General features: G+C 36.6%; 1 pseudogene across 1 annotated transcript; it reads left to right on the top strand.

Moving 5' to 3' along the window:
• Positions 1 to 1,362: 1,362 nt before the first annotated feature.
• On the top strand, positions 1,363 to 3,855 carry LOC100998287 (annotated as a pseudogene). Its single transcript, XR_002519600.2, has one exon. The product of XR_002519600.2 is annotated as a metallothionein-1F pseudogene (transcript).
• The last annotated feature ends 2,133 nt before the right edge of the window (positions 3,856 to 5,988 follow it).

Below are 5,988 nucleotides of genomic sequence, written 5' to 3'. Positions count from 1 at the left end.
CCCTCTATCATACATTTAGAAATGTGAAATTATCTTATAATATATTCTCTGTGTGTGTGTGTGTGTGTGTATATATATATATAATTTAAAATATTTAGACATATGGTACTTAAATATACAGAAAATATACAATATTCTCTCTATATATATACTGAGAATATATTATGAGAATTATAAGAGAATATATTTAAGAGAATATATAAGAGAATTAAGAGCTCAATAAGAGTTCATAAAAGAATAAAGAAATGCCTACAAACCCCAAATGGAAAGGACACTCAAAAATAGTGCAAAATGGTGCCATTGTAGCTGTAGCTGCCCTGGAGGAAGTTGACTGGTCTCAGTAATCAAAGAAACATGAGTTTTAATGGCCTTGGGTTCACACAAAATGGGAAATTGTAATTCCCTAATGATTCTACCTAATGCCAGGAATCATTATAGGGCCTCAACCTCAGTGAATACATAGACTATAAAAACTCCACTTGGGGGCCAGGAGCAATGGCTCACGCCTGTAACCTCAGCACTTTGGGAGGTTGAGGAAGGTAGGTTACCTGAGGTCAGGAGGATCACCTGAGGTCAGGAGTTCAGGATTAGCCTGACCAACATGGTGAAACCCCATCTCTACTAAAAATACAAAAATTAGCTGGAAGTGGTGGCGGACGCCTGTAATCCCAGCTACTTGGGAAGCTGAGGTAGGAGAATCGCTAGAATCCGGGAAGCGGAGGTTGCAGTGAGCCGAGATCGCACCATTCCACTCCAACCTGGGGTACAGGGCAAGACTCCGTCAAAAAAAAAAAAAAAGGAAGAAAAGAAAAGAAAAGACAAGACAAGACAAGACAAGACAAGACAAGAAAAGAAAGAAAGAAATGAAAGAAAGAAAGAGAAAGAAAGAAATGAAAGAAAGAAAAGAAAGAAAGAAAGAAAAAGAAAGAAAGAAAAAGAAAGAAAGAAAGAAAGAAAGAAAGAAAGAAAGAAAGAAAGAAAGAAAGAAAGAAAGAAAGAAAGAAAGAAAGAAAAAGAAAGAAAAAGAAAGAGAAAGAAAGAAAGAAAGAGCAAGCAAGCAAGCAGGCAAGCAAGCAAGCTCCATTTATCATATAATAAAAAATACAACAAGGAAGTTTTCTGTTGTTGTTGTTGTTGTTCACTCTTTGCCTAAGTTACAAATAAGAAGTGTTCTCTAAAAATTCGTAACAATAGGACATAGGCAGCGCCTGTGCATGCGCAGGGCGAGGAGACCTTGGCTAAGCGGCGGAGGCGCCCAGTGGAGGTGAAAGCATTGGCGGAAGGAAAGCACAGCGGTAAAAATGCAGAGCTGGAGTCGTGTTCCCTTCTCGCTTGGGAACTCCCGTCTCGCCTCGGGTTGCAATGGACCCCAACTGCTCCTGAGCCGCTGGTTTCTCCTGTGCCTGCGCCGGCTCCTGCAAGTGGAAAGAGTGCAAATGCACCTCCTGCAAGAAGAGCTGTTGCTCCTGCTGCCTTGTGGGCTGTGCCAAGTGTGCCCAGGTCTACATCTGCAAAGGGGCTTTGGAGAAGTGCAGCGGCTGCACCTGATGTCGGTTCAGCCCTGCTCCCAAGTATAAATAGAGTGACCCGTAAAATCCAGGATTTTTTGGTTTTTGATACAACCTTAAACCATTTGCTACTTTCCTTTTTCTGTGAAATATGTGAGTAATAATTAAACACTTAGACTTGAAAAAAAAAATCATAACAATAGGCCTGCCTTCACCTGGTTAGGGAACCTGAATTTAGATTCTCTGCAGTGTACTGCCAATAAATTAGAATAAAAATGTCTTTAGTCTGGTCGCAGCCCTTCATTGTTTCACAAAAACAATGTACACCTCAATGAAACAACATGTTCTCAGCTAGGGAAAAGGATTCCTTAAAGACTAGTACTTCTCAACATATGTTCAGGGACCATGAACATCAGCATCACCTGGAACTTGTTACAAATGCCCACTCTTGAGCCTCAACCAAGACCTACTAAATCAGAAGCCTAACCCTAACCCTAAGGAAATGTTGACATTTAACAATCTGTGTTTCAATAAGTCCTTCAGATGATTCTAATTCAAGCTGAAGTTTGATAACCACTTTTCTAGATAAAGCCCTACTGAAGATGAACCTACGATTCTAAGTCACAAAGCTTTCTAGAAAACTACATATCATAAGCAACTGAACTTCATCTGACCTGTAACAGAGTTTGGGACAAACTTCACAATGTTGCACTGCATGGGTTAAGAAATAAGGGTTACAAAGAACACTTGTATAAAGTAAGGAAACCTACATATACAAGAGAAGAAAAGGTGTGAGACCCCTTTATTCTGGCATCACCAAGAAAGGTTTGCCAAGATCTGAAGGATGTTATTCCATAGTGTGGATCTATGACCCTGTAAAAGAAGATCACCCTCCTGTAATTCTACTGATTTTTAGGGCAAATGTGAGGAATCAGTCTTGTTAGTTGATTGCCACATAGATCGGTAGACATTAAGCTGTCTAGATTTCATGGGCCATATGTATAGAAAAATTGTATTGTGATACTAGCCACAAAGAATCTGGAAAACTTGGTGTACATGAGTACTTGTTTGGTAGAGGAAAACATGGGTCTAATAACAAACTGAATGGATGCAAACTCCCTTGCTGGTAAAAGGGAGAGCCTCCGGTTCCAGTGTGATCTTTGTCAAGTCAACTCAAAGTGAATTCCCAGGGCCATTTTCAGACAATCTTCTTCATTGCATCGCAACCACTAAAGAAAAAATTAATAATCTTGGAGATAAATCTAAGAAAGGTATTCATAGTACAGTACAGAGAAATGAAGGGAAAATATGAGAGATTCAGATACATAGAAAACTGAATTAAAAGGTTCAACATACATGAATTTTGAATTACAGAGAAGAGAATACATAAAATAGAAAAGTGACAACAGTCAAAGAAAAGGAAGGCTTATATTTTACCCTGAATTATGAAAGACACAAATAATCAGAAGCAAAAATCAGAGTTAAAACTGCAATGATAAATAAAACTAAATCCAAAGCTATACATATCAGGGTTAAACTGCACACTCAATATTAAAAAATCTTAAAATCAATAAGAGAGAAAAGGCATATTACCTACAAATAAAAAATAAACAGGAAACATCGCAGTAGTAGTAGACATTAGAAGTGCATAAAACATCCACAGTTTTGAAAGAAAACTACTTAGAATTTTATATCTAGACAAATTATTTTTCAACAGTGATACCAATAAGTAACTATATAATAAAATTCAAAACAACTTAGTTGATGGTATAAGATCAAAGAATAGTGAAGTACTGGAAAATATGGTAAAATGGTAAGTGGTGGTTGAAGTTACAGCATTTTAATGACTTATTCAGAAGGAGAATAAAAAAAGATATTGATTGACTTCACATATTGATTGACTTTAAACATAGAGAGTCAAGTAGGTATGCACATTTTAAAGGGAAATCACAAAACTAATAGAAATAGACTATCTTTCCACACAGTAGAGGGAAAATAAGAAAATATAAGGTAGAACAGGAGGGAAAAGAATGTATAGAAAAAGGAGGATAAGTAGAAAGCACATGGTAAGATAGTAGAAATAAATATATTCATATTTGTCATCACCACACATATAAATGGACTAAACTCACTAATTAAAAGGTAAGTATTGATGGATTGGCAGACAAACAAATTTATTTATAAATTATTCATGAGAGATACATCTAAAATACAAGTACATGCAAAGATTCAATGTGAAGAGATGGAAATGGACATGCAGGCAAATATACAAAAGAAGGCTGATAAGACTATCTTAATATTAGATAAAGCAAATTGTAAGGCAAAAAAAAAAAAAAACACTAGAGGGTCAATGCACAATGATAAAGTGAACAATTTAGCAAGACTATAGCAGTTTTAAAAGTTGAATGCATTTAATAGCATAGCCTGAAAATATTCAAAACAAAATTGAAATAATTATAAGAATTTGACAGTTCATAATCATAGTGGAGTATTTTCACACTTCTTTCTCAAGGACACATATTAAAGTATCTCTATGATATTCCATTAGTTTTTCTTATTTCATTCTATTAGCATGATAAATTTTTAAGGTTTAACAGAAAGAAAATTTAACTAAATGATACAGGAAGTTACTTCAGTATGATAAGATTGTGGTTTATTACTATTCTCCTTCATTTTAGGATTGTTCCTATATCCTATAATTCATACATATTATTTATATAAGTAAAATAAACTATTAAAATTTTACCTTAAAAATAAACAAAAAGTAAAAATAATTATTTCTCTAGCATATAGCATAATGCTTAGCACAGTTTAGGCTTTCATTTAGAAATGGTTGAACTACACTCAAGATCATTTGAAAGACACTGTGGCAATATGTAGTAGAAAGAACACTCTTCTAGGAGACTTGGGTTTAGTAGAGCTCTGCCATTTACTATCTATATAGTCTTCAGAAATTCACAGTATATTTGCCTTACTTTAAAATGTATAGAATAAATTCTTTGCTGAAAACCTCAAAAAACTATGATACTCAAATGAGATAATGTATGTAAACATGTTCTGGAAACAATAAAATTCAAAGAAATGCAGCCTACCGTTAAAAGTACACCCAGCTGAATAGGAGTTAGTTCATCAGTTGTCATCACCCCCACTTTTATGCAGTAAAACCCTGGCCATGAAAACTGTGCTGTATTTCGACAGAGAAACCAGGTACAATACAGAGTGTCGAGGAGTAACAAGCCATGGTGAGTACCATTATAGGTGGTTACCATAGTTTAGATGTTTGCTCCAAAAAGCTCATGTTGAAATTTAATTTCAATATTGGAGTTGCGGACTAATGGGAAGTGTTTGAATCATGGAGGCAGATGCCTCATGAATAGATTAATTCCCTCCTTGGCAGAGGTGGGGAGTGGGTGGGCGGGTGGGTGATTGAGTTCTTACTCTTCCCAGTTCCCAAGACTGTTGGTTGTTGAAAAGAGTTTGGCACCTTTCTCCCCTCTGTCTTGCTTCTGCTGTCACCATGTGATCTCTGTAAATTCCAGCTCATCTTTGCCTTCTGTCTTGAGTGGAAGCAGCTGGATGTCCCCACCTGATGCCCAATTTTGAATCTTCCAGGCAGCAGAACTGAGCTGAATAAATCTCTTTGCTTTTTAAATTATCCAGCTTCAGGTGTTCATTTACAGCAACACTAAACTAGCAAAGACAGTGGCTCAAGTAGAAATGACAGTAAGGCAGGCATTGTTCTGATTTACTCAGATCTATCTAGGTGGTCTTGTTGGATCAGCAATGCAACAAATAGGGTTTCTGCAGAATTTTTCCCGCAATATCAAGTAGAGCATTTTGCTGGGAACTGAGCCCACTGTGCAGCTTTATCAAATAACATGATTTCAGTGACACTGGGAGGACAGTAGTAGTAATATTAACAAAGGTAAATTCTAATACAATATTTGCTATGTGCTTCTCACCCTTCACAGAATACATCTGAATAAAATAAGAGTATTCCCCTTTCTGTTTTGAGTGGTGAATTTGGCTAAGCAAGCAGAGTTCCTCTGTGGGGTAGGGGGATAATGAGCAGAAATGGGAGGACAAGTAGGCTGAACTTAGCTCTGAAGCTCAAAAACTGTATGCCATGGAATGCTGACACTCAAAGAGTTGCATCCTCATCTTTTCTGATTTTGGGAAGGAGGTTGGAGGCAGTGGAACACTATCTGCCATCTTTTGAAGTAAACACAACACCATCACCACTATCACTATCACCTCCAATCCTACTAGTTCTGCTTGCAAAAACCATAAGCTCATGTCAAGACCTAATTTCCCAAATAGTGTCCCCTTTTGATCATTGCACATTTTGTTGGCTTCTTTGACTTACTGGAAGACTGTTTTCTCAATCTAAATCTTTCCTAATACTACCTAAAGCGTTTGCTGAAGCCAAGAAATTCCAAATATAGTTTACATCAATCTAATTGGCTTAAAGATTTCTACC

Source organism: Papio anubis, chromosome X (assembly GCF_008728515.1).
Source record: "Papio anubis isolate 15944 chromosome X, Panubis1.0, whole genome shotgun sequence".
NCBI lineage: Eukaryota > Metazoa > Chordata > Mammalia > Primates > Cercopithecidae > Papio > Papio anubis.
This window is presented reverse-complemented; position numbering and strand designations above follow the sequence as displayed.